This window comes from Mizuhopecten yessoensis, unplaced genomic scaffold (assembly GCF_002113885.1).
Source record: "Mizuhopecten yessoensis strain PY_sf001 unplaced genomic scaffold, ASM211388v2 scaffold11067, whole genome shotgun sequence".
Lineage (NCBI taxonomy): Eukaryota > Metazoa > Mollusca > Bivalvia > Pectinida > Pectinidae > Mizuhopecten > Mizuhopecten yessoensis.
This window is the reverse complement of record NW_018408863.1, coordinates 535,335-550,783: the sequence shown is the minus strand read 5'-3', so window position 1 is coordinate 550,783 and position 15,449 is coordinate 535,335. Positions and strand designations below refer to the sequence as shown.

The 15,449-nt window shown below is 40.2% G+C and overlaps 1 pseudogene; it reads right to left on the bottom strand.

Moving 5' to 3' along the window:
- Positions 1-2,521: 2,521 nt before the first annotated feature.
- On the bottom strand, positions 2,522-2,878 carry LOC110465249 (annotated as a pseudogene).
- Between the last annotated feature and the right edge of the window lie 12,571 nt (positions 2,879-15,449).

Genomic DNA, 15,449 nt, shown 5'->3' with positions numbered 1-15,449 from the left:
TATCCACTTTCGTTATTTGTTTGAAAGTAAGCCGCTATACAAGTATTACTCAGTGAAGTGGCATGGGATCCCAAAGCTTCTGTTCCAATGTTGTTCGTGGATATCAATCAATACCGGTTGGATACCTATAACGTAAAGAATTGTCTAATATCAGAAACAAAATACGCCCTGTCTGCAATCCAGTAGAGTTGAAAAGAACCGCATGATTTTAAAGGTGTTTAACCAAAGTAATAAGGAGGTCTTGCGTACAGTATAGTAATTCTCTCTGGAAATTTAATAACAAGGACCTGGGAATGTGCGATCACAGGGGAACATGCCTAAAAATAGTATTTTTTTACATGTAACAATCGTTTAATCATCACAACATGAACAGATGATTTCTTTTTAAATCTCATTATACAGTCGATTCTACCTGGTATTTTGGCTGTGATACTGAAATGAATCTATAAGGAAATTCCAAGAATTGTATGTACATTTAACGCCAATGGTTAAGGTTTCAGCGTCTTTTAACACCAATATTAAAGACCTAAATGGCAGGAAAACATAATCAGTTACTCAGAAATAAGAGTCCTAAGTTGAAGCTTTCTATTCTTACAAATAGTTTCAAGAATGGACACGCGACAATTCCTGTTTACAACATATATGTGTCTGTATGCACAATGCACGCAATGACGGCTTGTATCTATATATATATATAACTTAACATTTACATAGTTTCTTTTCACAATGAAAACGATGAATTTCTCAATGAAGCTGTAATTTGAAGTTCAAATTGCATTAAATTGATTTAGAATAATGACATCTTGCAACCATACCATTGGCTATAGCTATGGAGAATTGCATTGTGCTTTGACGATTGCATTGCCAAGCAATTCCTATAGGGACGTTTCAGGCCGCAACACTATCTACACTTGAGTTTTAAATGGATTATTCCTGACAAATAGAATAGTCGTGAATCTTCATTTTACTATTGAAGTCGGTCAACGGTGAAAGCGTCCTGATCTAAGAGAAATACGAAGCTATGATCGTCCACTAGGGAACTTTCAGAAAATGTGTGTAACAGGAGTGTTCTGAGTTAAAAAAAAAAAAGCATGCTGCGGTACCAAACCAGAATTCGAACTCATGACCTCCGATAATTATACTGTAGTTCTACCAACCGGAAATACCAGGTTAACTGTAGTAGTCAGGCCCAGTTGCGCTGCAGATATATAATAAATGACATTGAGTGGAGATTAGTACATGTATGTGCTTACAGTGATTTAGATTAAATATACCTAACGTAAATTTGTCTTTTTGTAAATGATAGTTTTACATTACACTGGAATCAAGACTATGCGTATGTTAGACCCACATAGACGACAAAGAACACAATATCATAGTCTTGCTGACAGATCGAGGTCTCAATATCTTTCCCAAGAGTCTAACTTTATTGACATCATTGTACAAGCATTATGCATTCCCTTCCAATAACGTTTATTCCGGATCAATCTCCCTATCAGCACCGTCGGCTTGCCGATTACTATATATCAAGGCAAATGTAATTATTTAGTAGAACATCTCTTGATACATCCGGATCAAATGTTAGGGTAAGTGTCTCCTAACAGCAGACATTAGATTACACTGTAGTGTCGTGTTAGGAAAATCAACAAACGAACTTTTATATTCGGAAACAGTTGTCGCTGAAATCGAAAATAGCAATCAGGCGTTTTCGAATGAGCTATGACATACATGTAGCATGTAACATGTGGCACGTAGACATGAAACACGGCATAGCGCATGTCCACTTGATCGCCGCAGTTTGTGATTTGACCTACACTTCCTAACTGAATAAGTTTTCGTACAGACATTGAAATATAACGCAGGACAAGACGGACATTTAACCAACAAAAACGAGGCAGACTTTTAAATTTTCCAACGTCGAATGTATCAAGCTGTTGCGAAATCTAAGAGTCGAAATTGAGCAAAGTTACGCCTGGAGATTTGTAGCAAATATATATGACTAATTAAATGCACTTTGCGCCAACATCAGTCAAACATTTCCCCAAAAACGATGCTTGACTTGCTGCATTTTAAAAATTGTATCCATATGCGTATTTGTTTCCGTATGCAAAAGGCATGTATATAATACAAATGTACCATACGGCATGCGCATCAATCGGAAACCTTCGGCACTTTCCGAAACCGAGAAAATTGTATCTCATTCATGGAAAGTACCAACCGTTCCCGAATGACCACACGTAACAGATATGAAGCGTTTTCACTGCCAATGTTAGTTGTAAGTGTTTTTGGCGTAGGTAACTGTACAAATTTTAAGTAAATCTGATAATACAAAATTTCATACTACATGTTCTTTCAAATCAATACCAATATCTTATTAACATAATATGAAGATTCTTAAATTAAAGAAAGATAATTATAAAAACATAAATGTGAATGACTTGATTTCGTGTATATAGTTGAATTGGAAGGAGTAATGAAAATCGCGTGCATGATCAAAGTTTAATACAGAGCATCCACGTCTTCACCCGGTTGAACCGCTGACGTGTAACTTTGGAGATGCTGATATTCCAAACCCCCCGATAAATATGTTGAGGACTGTGATGATGAAAATTACGCCGACAACACTCTTGTTGATTCTATTGGACCTCGGGTCTTCCTCCTCATTGTCCTCCGTGATCCCAAGTAGAAGGATGAGGACACCTACGCACACTTGTAAGAGGAGGCAGATGCTGATGAGCACCACAAGAGGCAGGTAGTAATCGTGGGTGTAGCCAGCGTCAAGCACGGCTTTTAACTGACTGGCATTGGCTACCATCAGGCCCACGTCCATCAGACCCTCTGCCAAAGTCTTCTTTTTGGCGTAGTATGGTTTTGGCATCTTTAAAACAAAAAGTGAATTGTTCACATTATTGTAATATTATTATTTTGAATGGTTAAAGATATGCAACAAGTGAGTGCCAGGATAATATTAATTGTTCGCCCTATTAAATAAAGTAAATATCGGCGTTGGGGCAAGGCTACTTCTTATTTAAGTTTCTACCAATAATTTTAAGGATCCCCGTACCACTACCAAAATCCGTAGCTATGTTACAAAAGCCGTAGCTATGTAACGATAACCGTAGCTATGTAACAATAACCGTAGCTATGTAAGAATAACCGTAGCTATGTAACAAAAACCGTAGCTATGTAACAAAAACCGTAGCTATGTTACAATAACCGTAGCTATGTAACAATATCCGTAGCTATGTTACAAAAACCGTAGCTATGTAACAAAATCCGTAGCTATGTAACAATAACCGTAGCTATATATGTAACAAAATCCGTAGCTATTAAACAAAAAACGTAGCTATGTAACAAAATCCGTAGCTATGTAACAATAACCGTAGCTATATATGTAACCAAAATCCGTAGCTATTAAACAAAAACCGTAGCTGTGTAACAAAAACCATAGCTATGTAACAAAAACCGATTTCGCCGGCATGACTATAACTTTCATAAATCAGGAAATTAATACCTTGAGGGACTTTTATATAAAAAAAAGGTCGAGATGAAATAGACAATAAATAAACAAAACAATAAAGTATACATGTATACTAATAATTATAATCAACAACATTATTCTGTGAGACTGGGTCAAATATTATTCATACACATGTGCCTCGTATATCACGTAACCTTATTCATGCAACTATTGAAACACGAAGGGCAGCCGATCTTCAGCCGAACACAAGATAATATCTATAATAATGTAGCAAGTCTTAAGTCTCTTTTCAAAACGATAACTATGACCATAATCATAGACTACCTGAAAACCGTTGGTTCCGGATAATTGAGACAGACAACCGCTTCAAAACTTCCATAACTGCGATTTTGTGGACAACTCGTACACATTTTACACCTTTGTGTGCATACGCTTCATTGGTCATTTGCCAGATGAAGGTGACAGTACTAGTGTACATATCGTACTAGTCATTGTAAGGTCACATAGAAAATAGTATTGGTTGTGTAAAAACGAACGTTTCATAATCAATACTTACCAACCTGAAGAAAATGTTTAGAAATATTGTGTGTAATATCAAATACAACAACAAAAGTCTGTAATTTAACAGTGAAATAAAGTTTTTGTACGAAAAAAAAATAAAAAAAATCAGTTATTATTGTATCAATTTGTAATAATATCTTCCCTTGTTTCCACATCTATCAATGTCTGATGATTATAGGGCATCTTACTTCCGGTTCAGACAACCTAAAACGGCTTGAACATTTATTGTAATATATCTTTTCATTTCAGTAATAATTACCATAACTGTAGTATGCATATACAATACCTACACCACTCTTTGTAGCCCAAAAACAAAAGATTCAAATATCCCTACCTCCCTACCGTGACATAACCCATATCTCGATGACAGAGCCACGGAGTGATCTCCCTTCCTCTTCCTTTTATGGCGCCTGCTGCCTGCTGACGCCCGGAGCTTGCTCCATTTCAAAACTTTGTTTTGTCGTTTTGTTCGAGTGTCAACTCAATTTTTTGCGCAGTTTGTGTGCCTTATACCCATCTGCCCTTGTAAATATAATTAATTATTGTTGAAAATTATTTTTGTGCCTTTTACGGCCGGTTATTTTACTCCACGTGTGCCGGTGGTGTGCCACGGTCCGCCATTATCGTGGGTTAATTTCCGACCTCTGTTTATTTCGGTGACGGTTGTTTGTTTCGGCAAACGTTATTTATTTTAACCGTTTTCTGATTTATATTACGGGTGAAATTCTTTCTACGTTGCGTACTTTGTACTATCGTATTTTATCCTTATTTTCCCGTTTTATCTGCTTGTAAATTTTTTGTTTACGTTCGCTTTGGAGGGTATGTCTCGGTCGGGACAGCGACGAGGTAGTGCTCATGGGTGTTCCCATTTCTTTGTGGAACGGGACCCTCATGATGCCTGTCCCAGGTGTCGTCCTTGCAGTGAGGTTTCGCCTTGTGAACTTTGTTCACAGTCAAAATCTCAGGGCAAGGACTTCATTGTTCCAAAGCTACCCTCAACTTACCGTAAGACAGATTCGTCTGTTTCTTCCGGTAAGCGAGGGAAGCAGAGAGGTAGGGGTCGTGCCACCAGCTCTCTGGGGTCTGGTGGTACTGTCTCTGTTCCTGTCTCGGGGGGTCTTGCTTCGGCAAGTCCCTCTCGTGAGCAGGGGGTGGCCCTTCCTGTCCAGGAACTCCCTGGAGTAGGGGAGGGGCAGCCTGACCCTGGCTTGGCACAGCCAAGGGTCGAATTGGCCGGGAACGCCCGTAAGCTTTCGCGCTTGCCTTCGGGTAGGGACTACCGGCCGCCGGTCACTGACTCTGTCAGTGATCCCGGCATTCCAGGTGGTGCTGTCGTTGGGGACAGTCTTGGTGCCGGGCCTGTTCTTTCGGGTTCAGGTCCAGGTGTGACAACAGACTTTCTTTCGGGATTGTCTGTGTCTACCGGGATTAGTGACGCGCAGCTCACTAATCCTGGCACCAATGCTGGTCAGGCGTACCCTCCCGGTCAGTTACCCGGACCTGGTCCTATTAGGTCCTGTCCTGAGTTTCATTCTTCCGGGTGTTGGGTTTGCTGGACAGGGGCCGTTTTCCGGCCTCCGTTTTCCCCTGGCTTAGGGTATATGGGTGCCTGCGGGCAACCATCCTTGGGCCGCCCTTACCAGCCTGCGGATGGTTTTGGGTTGCAACAGCATCCCGGCAGTTACGGGCTTAGCCCGTATATGCCCGGGTTTCCCCCTGAGGGAGTGGCGGTCCACCTTCGCCCTTTGGGCAAGTTGGCCAGCCCCAGTCTCAGGCAGGCCAGTTTGGCTGGTTCTGGAGTCACTCCCAGCCCGTGGGACCTTTCCCTTATCCTCCGGGATATGGGTGTAACCCCATGGCTTTTCCGTCGTGGAATCCTTGGGGTTTGGTCTCTCCCTCGCGGAGACGTGTTAGCAGTTCTGTTGACACACACACACACACACACACACACACACACACACACACCCACCATGGTAGAGTCCGTCAGTTGGCTCCCAGTGGAATTTGCCACTGGTGCTCGAATCGCTGATGCGGGCACCTTATGAGCCTTTAGCGTCTGCCTCCTTGAAGTTTGTTACCTACAAGGTGGTATTCCTTATTGCCCTGGCCTCAGGTCGAAGGAGGAGTGAGATTCATGCCTTGTCTTCTCACCACTCTAGCCTCCGGTGGTCCATGAATTACTCTGCCGTTACCCTTCTCACTGATCCTGCCTTTATGGCTAAGAATCAGGTTCCGTCTTTGACTGCCTTCGTTGGGTGAGAGGANGGGGGGGGCGAGGTCCTCGATCTCGTCTGTTTTTGCCCATTAAGCAGGGTCAACAGGATATCTCTTCTCAGTCAGTGTCTAGATGGATCTGTCAGGTCATCAAGTACGGTTACGACCACTCGGATGATCAGGTTCGGGCGTTGTATAAGGTGAGAGCTCATGAGATCAGGGCCCTTGCTGCGTCATGGGCCCTCCTCAATGGGTCCCCCTTTCAGGAGGTCATGTCCGCGGCTTTCTGGCGCGGACAGACTACCTTCACGGATTTTTATCTCCGGTCCTTGGCTTCTCATTCTGATGGATTGTATTCCCTTGGACCGGTGGTGGTTGCACAGTCTGTGGCTGTTCCTCCACAGTAATTTAGTGATTTTAAATAGTATGCTATCATGCACCACGGTGGTACACCTGCTCGTTTCACGGGGAGGTTTTTCATTTTTTAATTATTTTCGGGGCTTTATTAGGGGGGTTCCTTGAACCTTTTCCCTACCTTGAACATGTCTCGAGATTGTTCCGTCAGCCTAGTCTGCCTGGATTCGAAGCATCCACTACGGTAAGACGAATTCGCATACTAAAGTTATGGTAATTATTACTTAAATGAAATTGAGGTTTTTGAAGTAAAACCATTTTTCATGATGTAATACTTACCATAACTTTATGGGGTCCCACCCTGTGTTTCTCCCCTTGCCTCCCGGCTGCCTTTAGGCTCCATAAAAGGGGGTTTGAGGAAGGGAGATCACTCCGTGGTTCTGTCATCGAGATATGGGTTACGTCACGGTAGGGAGGTAGGGAAATTTGAATCTTTTGTTTTTGGGCTACAAAGATGGGAGTAGGTATTGTATATGCATACTAAAGTTATGGAAAGGATTACATCATGAAAATTGGTTTTACTTCAAAAACCTCAAGTTATTATCATATTTTTCTCTGGCAATTAGACTATCATAATTAGGGGGTTCGACTATATTTCAAATTCTGCCCGCTGTCAAACCTTAAACACGTCAATTCTTAGGCCTTTAACCCTCGGGATGAAATGAAGGTATCAGCTTTATTCGGGGTAAACTATGGAAATGATATAAATATAAATAAAAACTTTAGCAATTATGAAACAAGTTATTTCAACTTATATTAATCACTCTTGTTGGCCTGGATGTTAGCGCGTGGGGGTCTTAGTGTGAGAGGAAACCGGAGGACTCGGAGAAAAGCCACGTGGTCGGGCAGGTGACCCAAACCTTTTCACGTCCGATCGGGGAATCGAACCCCGGCCGCCTTGGTGAAAGGCATGTGCGCTATCCACTGCGCCATCCGACCACTCTAGATAACGAAATGATCATATGGAAACCTCTAAATATTAACCCATATGATAGATAGAAGAGTTCTGTGACAAGGTCCTGATTTATGACAGCAGCATCTCATAGTAACGGCAGCGATTATTGGATATCAATAAAACAGTCCTATGTGTATTGGAATATATTACTTTTTTTATAAAATGATGCGTGCGTAAATACTTGGAGTATGATTGGACAGCACAGATATTATTTTATTAATAATTCAAGGTTCTTATATACAGCTTTATCACAACCTAGTACGTAGGTCGTCTCAAAGCGGTTCACAAATTATTATCCGTGGTTATAGGGCCTTTGCAATCAGCCAATATCTTTCTCAACTCCCTGAAAACATTCAGCAGGTGCTGCCATTTCGGCGTTTACAGCTATCATTCAACAATTCTTTCAAAGTTAACTTACCTTAGAGGTTTTGTTTTCTCCTCGGTTGTGTTATGGTGATAGATTGACTCACAAAACTGTTCTCCGTATTTTCCGGCTGTGTTGATATCTGAATTCAAGTTACGGAAGTGTTTCATCTCAAATCATGATACGAGACGGAAATGAAAATTTGAAATACTTATATCCAGTTTCCTTTTCCTTGAATTAAGTATATGTGTGACTATTGCGCTTTCCAGTGAAAAAGTCCCACGGTATGTAATGCACACTTTGAAATGAAAACCCACTGTATAAACGGTAGTATAGTGTAGACAACGTACAGATCGATTTTCCGGTTATCATCGAAAAAAATCCAAAGATAAATTCGCTCCCCTTCACTTTCGGAAAAAAATTACAGCTGAAAATCTGAAAAATAGTGGAAATTATACATTTCTTAGTAGCAAACAATTCAGACCTTTTCATTGATTCCACAAATGAATGAAGATTAAAAAAGTGTCCAAATAGTTTAGAAATTTGGGTTCTTTTTCTTCCGGTAATTGCCTCCATCAACAGGTTGATGCTTCCACAATGTGTGGCGTTTTCACATTGGATAAGACTGGCACAGTTAAATAAGTTTGTAGGTTGAAAACTGGATAAAAGAAGCTTTAAAGGTTTCAGAGTTTCGCCACTCTGGGCTTCATCCACGTGCAGTTCTGGGAAAGAAAGACATCTTTCTTGAACCAGTCCTGCGGGTAAGCAGTTGGAAGGATCTAGTATTGGTGTTTCTGGCATGTCGTCTTGGTGGAAGCAGTCTGTTTTCGTTACCGATGGCAACCATACCTCTGACTATCATGTATAACAGCACTAGTCTAGCTTCCTTCTCCTTTCTTGTAGTGGTTTCCACTTAAGCATTTGAAGCATATCAGAGTCGACGCTGGACGTGTTCCGATAACGGTTCGTGACATACCTCTCAGCTCTTCTCTGGATGTGTTCAATGTTGTTGATGTTGTACTGGGTAAGTACGTATCCCATACGGAGGATGCATATTCCATCAAAGGTCTAACCAGGCCGTTTTATGCTAGTTTTTTGATCTGGGTAGATGTAATCTTCAGATTTAGGTTCTGTTCGCCTTCCCTGTAATCTTCCTAATGTGTGTGTCCCATTTAAGGTTGTTGGATATGGTGACACCTAAATAGGGGTTGTGTTGACCTCCTGCATGTAGTGGCCCCGTAAGTGATAGTTGGTCTTGATTTGGTTTCTCTTGTTGCTGAGTCTAAGGATGTTACACTTGTAGGGATGGAATTTCATGCACCATAACAGTTACCATTTGGTCAGCTTGTCGAGGTCCTCCTGTAGGGTCTTACCGCTGTTCTCTGATGAAATGGTGGATAGGCTATGGTTTCATCCGCGTATAGTATGATGGTGGACTCCAGTGACTCATGCAGGTCGGTGATGTAATAGATGGAGAGACTCAGTCCTAGGTTCGAGCCCTGGGGGACTCCGGAATCGACTCCACCGATGTGGAGCTCTTTCTTCCACGACGACAGTTCGTGTTCTTCCAGCCTGCCTGTTTTCGGTCCAGGAGTCGATTTCTCCACGTATCCCGCAATCACTGAGTTTGTGGATGAGGAGACTGTGGTTGACCTTGTCGAAGGCTTTCGCGAAGTCCCTAATGAGTATGTCAGTCTGCTGGCCTGCTTGAATGTTGTTGGTGATGTCATCCATAAAATGAATTAGTTGGGTTTCGCATGATCTGCCCTTTCTGAATCCATATTTTCTATCATAGAAATGTTGTGCAGTGCTGGCTTGTGTTTCCCTCGATACTCGTGGCGAGATGTTACAGTTGTGTGATCGCACAACGCACCAAAAATAGCGTGCTCACATCGAAAATCCAGAACCTTTGCATAGAATGAAGAAGACTGTGAATAAAAATTTCTCACTAAATCAATAAGGATAACGTTCAATTTCACAATGCGTGTTACACAGCATTACAGTGACCGTTAGAATGTCAAGAATGGGTTAAGCTTCCAGGTAACAGAACAGGTAAATAACAATTTGATGGTTGACCGGAGTTTTACCTGGCCTGTGCCTGACAAACAGCAGATATGTGATACTGTATGACCGTTACGAAAACACAGCTGGACGTTAAGTATTTGTTATTTTCGTTCGTTTTGGTCTATAGCTTCCCCTCACTTGGATTTTAACACCTTGGCGAGTTACGTAAGTGCCCCGGGTGGGGAAAACTACGGTCAAGGTATAAGTACAGAGTGGGTATATTTACCAGGATACGTGACCGTGACTATGTTTTTTTATTTTACATGAGTCGCTCTGTGTCGTTTAAAAACACCGAAAACACCTTTTCTACAAGTTTAAGGAAATATAGATAGACAGATCAGCTAATTTATGTAGCTAGAATATAGAAATATACTAAAATAATTAGTTTATATTGTTAAGCTATTTCGCAATTTACACCAACCACGATTGTCATAGCACAACGTTCGTTCATCGTGCGCACATATGTGCGCAAGCAATACTCGTCCAGATTTTAATCGTTCACACACCGTGTGCACATCGTACACACACCGTGCGCATATCGCGCGCACACCGCACATCGTGTAACGTTGTGCGATCCTACAACTGTACCTACCATTTATGTGACTTCGTGTCCGAATGGAGCAGTAATTAAAAGTCTCAGTGACATTAGATTATTCGGAATAATGCCATGATGCCATCAGCTTGCTATAGTATAGTTACATTGTGTTCTTAAGATTGCTTCGCCAAGCAATTGATATAACAGACCGCAACACTATCTGCACACAAAAAAAAGTTATAAAATGGATTTAGTGTTACTGCTGCAGTACGGTTTCGTCTCAACACTAACTACATTGAAACACTCTGTCAAAATCCATGCAAAGTCAAATACATGGGAATTCGGTCTATTTTATTGCAAGGAAATTACCACTTGATATTTAGGTTAAGGTTGGTACCTAAAAAACATAATTTCTTTTTGAAGTGGAACTGATAGGTATAATTGTAACCACCCTGTTTTGTACATCATTGGTAAGAACAAATGAAACGTGAAATTAATCAATATAATGATCAACTGGCAGAAGATGTAACACACGATAAGAGTAGCATGTATTTTAAGATCCTTTTTCGTGATGCAAGGTACTAGCACATTTGTTGGTTATACAGGACAACGCCACTTTTACGCTGTCAATATGCCTTGCTTTGCCTATCGGGCATATGCCAAACGCAATTATACATGTTTTTGTAGCAGAAACACACACTTTTAAATGGTAAGTACCTGTAATAACCAAGTACATGCTTACAATGTGTTCGATGCTATTTCTGGAAAGAGAAAAGTATTACACACTTAAAGTCCTATTGCCTCAATTTATACATACTGCATATGTCAACGGTTAGGTATAGGAGACTGTGGGTCAAATTATAAGTTATCAAATACCACATATGAACAATTTATGATTGGGTTTAAGCTGAACGTGCAAATTAGAGTAAATATAGACACTTTTCCCAGTAAATATGGATGCTAAGGTGCTGAGTGCCCAAGGGATCGTTTCTTACCTGGTTTTCCATACAATGAATCTTAACACAGCAAGGAACATCCTTGTCTTAAAACTGCTTCATAGACTAAGAAAAATCTTATTGTTCATATTCCCTGTCTTATTTATCGTTCCTGTTGTCGGAATCGGTACGATGATGCTTTGCATTTGTGCTGAAGATGGGGTTTTTCATATCTATTTTACTTTAACCTATTTCATGTGTTGAGCTACGCCGCTAGGCTGCAGCTCTGTGGCCAGTGATGGCATTATTTTACCTTTACCTTATAGAAACAGTCAATCCTATAATATTTCAAATAAAGTTTGAGACATCGATGTGGCATACATATGAAACATGCAAAGTATTACTACACTAGAGTAGAACAAACATATCATGGTTCATTTGAAGGTTTTTATAGATCTTGATTTTTCGCACTAATTTCACCAGACAACCGTTCAAATGGGGGGGGGGGGGGGGGGTGGACATTGTTTGAGATGACCTATCATATATATGTAATAAACATGTGTACCAATTGTCAATACAAAACTCCGGACAAACGTGTGTATGTAGCACGTCAGTAAGTACCGCTGTTTATGGGATGTTGTTTTATTGTTTATCCCTAGAGTGAGATGGTTCATCTTTATAAGGCAATACGTCATCTCACTCTAGGGATAAACAAGTGTTCTTAGGAATCACCCTTGATAGCATCACTTTCCTATGGGAATATTGAATATTTAATGCTCACAATAAAACAACATCCCATAAACAGCGGTACTTACTGACGTGCTACATACACACGTTTGTCATTATTGAATAGGACCTGCATTAAATTTGAATTCCAGCAGCCGTCAAGAGGCTTATTAATTAATGCGTTTGTCAATCAATTTGATTGGTCATAATTCAACACGGATTTAAGATACAAATTTAGTTAGTTCCCGAAAACCTCGCCATGTAGAGCTGCACCGAATTAAGCCGTGAAAGCTGGGTTAGTTTGTTTGTGTTTTACGTCCTTTTAACAGCTACATGTATGGTCTTTTAAGGTTTAAGGTTTTAGATTCACCGCCGGCGAATTAACAAAGTATCATTTTAAAGTGTCAGTTCAATTTCCAAACCCGTACTTAAGGTGATAAACACTATAGTTTAGAAAAATGCCTGTTCTGCAAGCGACGATCCTGTCAGCCATTCCCCATCACTGACGGTTTAATCGTGACAAAGCAGGCAGATCGATAGAGTGAAACTTAGAACTAATCTTCCTGGCTTTATGGGACATAAGGATTGTTTTTACGATACAAGATTGTCCTAGGGTGGTCTTAAAAACAAACCTGCAGCCAATTTGATTCCAAAACAGGAATAACATCTATCCCCGTCCAGTCCTTTCATAGCTATTTGTAGTAAAGTAGTTCCAAAAACGCCCATGAGAGATCTCGTTATTAAAGAAATGGTTTATATTCCGATGAATTTAATGCAGGTCCTGTTCAATAATGATAAATAGTGCTTCACTTTTCCCGAAAGCTTCACACAGCGTATTAGATTAATACTATTTCGCAGTGCAGCCTTCTTCGTCAGGACTGCATGAAACAGTAGTATTGAGTTTTTGAATGCGTTTATTACATCAATGTATACTGCAGTTCATTTGGGGGAAAATGATGAATAACTGATCTACTGCATACCTCCCGCAAGATCGTAAAAGGCAAATAATGTGGGACCCCATTCATTGTATGGGCATTCTGTAGGTCTTTCTCAGAGATATCAATGATACCACATTTGCTCTGCCACAACCGCTGCAACCCTTTGAACCCTATTATTTTCGGTTCTATTTTATATTCTTCAGTAGGTGTCTCCTCAGGCATCAATGCTTTTACAGTTTTCTGAATAATAAGACCCTGTGGGTGTCATTAACAGAGTCAATATTACGACATGTCTACGACATTTCAGGCAAAAGTCACTTAACATTAGCCAATCAGTTGGGCCAGTGATCTCTGTACGCTGTCAGTATTTGACCTTAGCTGTTGCAAACATTCAACTGTAATCAATCCAACAAAAACGTCTACGGGAAGTCAGAGGAAACTTCGAAAGCGAAAACACTTATGTATGTTGTATTAAGTAGTATCTAAGAATCGGGCACACTCAATGACATACATGTATCCCACTTTCACAAATGTGTCGCCCGTTATAATTGGAAGTGTATTTTCTTTGTTAACAACTAGGTAAGGTGTGCCGAATGGCAAGCAACGAATCCTTTTGTTGTAATTGAATTACACGTTTGGCTGGTAATATTCATGAAGTTGTGTTTAAATGTCCCTGTCTTTCTGGAGGAAAACATAAACAAAACAAGAGGCCCAGATGGCCTGTATCGCTCACTTGTTTCTTTTGTTACATGAAACTGACATATAGCTTACTTCAGACCAAATTTGGTAACTATTACACAGGACATTTTAACATCTCTTAAACATTTCTTAAGACAATGTTGTTTGAAATTTCTAATTCTAATTTTAAAGCTTTTAACCCACGTTGACCTTTGACTCCGGCTAGCACTTGAAGCTGACATTTGACCTCATTAGTGTAATAAAGAAAACGATTCACAGCTGATCTTCATAACATACCCAAGTATCATGACTCTAGACCAAATGCTTCTTAGGATATCGTTGTTTGAAGTTTTTAACATATCTGACTCCTGAAACATTGTAACTATGTCAAGGTCATTTTAATATAGCACTACATCCCAGGTACCTACTGGCTGAATAAGCTCACCAGGTCCGAAGCTAAAGACTAGAGAATTCCAGTAATCTACCATTAATTTCGTTTGTGAAGCAATTTGCGTGACTATGCCAAGATGCATGATATACCGTTGTCCAGGGCCCGTATTCATGAAACCGTTATCATGCTCAAACCCAGTTTCTTGTAACTCGCTTAAATCTTGTCAAACGATCAAAAAGTCAAATGTAAACATTGAAAACAGTTTCCAGCTTTAAGTCTCTTCAATGTTTCGGCCCAAATCATTGAAAAAATACATTTTTTATGAATTTATAACGGGAACAAGAAATTCGGCTTGAGCACAAATTCCATACTTGAGCATGGGAACGGTTTCATGAATACGGGCCCATGTACTGTAGTTCTGTTAGAGTGACAGTAGTACTGTATGACTGAAGGTCCTGGGTACGAAGCATTGCTGCGTTATTTACATCACGAGCATTGTTGTTGATTAAATTTTTGTTTATTTTATCTTTATTTGTTACGGTTTTCTTTACAATATCTGTCATTAACATCGAGAGGAAAAACAAATGTGCACAGACACGATCGATAAAAACTTCAGAAATGCAATAGATGTAAGCATACGTACGTACGTACTGTGTACATAGTGTTCCCTCCTCGACTTCTTCATCCGGTAATTGCCTCCATCAACAGGTTGCTGCTTCTGTAATATGACTTCATCGCCAAAATATGGCAATATTCCGACTAAGGGAGTAGCATGGTGTCTTGGGAATATAGACCCCCGGGAAAAGATTCTGAAGTGTTACAACCATTAGCCACCCTTTTGTCTGTAGTTGGACATCCATTGTTCTAGTAACACGGGTTGTGGGTTTTCTGCCAAATATTTTTAGGTAAACAAAAAATGTTGGATAAATCTTCCATTACTGAGGGTTTTTTTTTTCGGTTTCCTTTTGTAGGGTTGATCTGTGCATATCCTAGGGAGACGAGGTATGAGCGCTTAAATGAATGTGTTCGTAACTTTAACGTCAGTAAAGAAACAACTTCTGGATAAATAACGTTGCTTTTGATACTTAGATCATGTCATATTAACATAATGCAAAACTTTTAAATTGTAAGAACTGGAGAAAAATAAAATATTTCTTATTTTAGGAAATTTTGGTTGTACGCAAATTTATTAC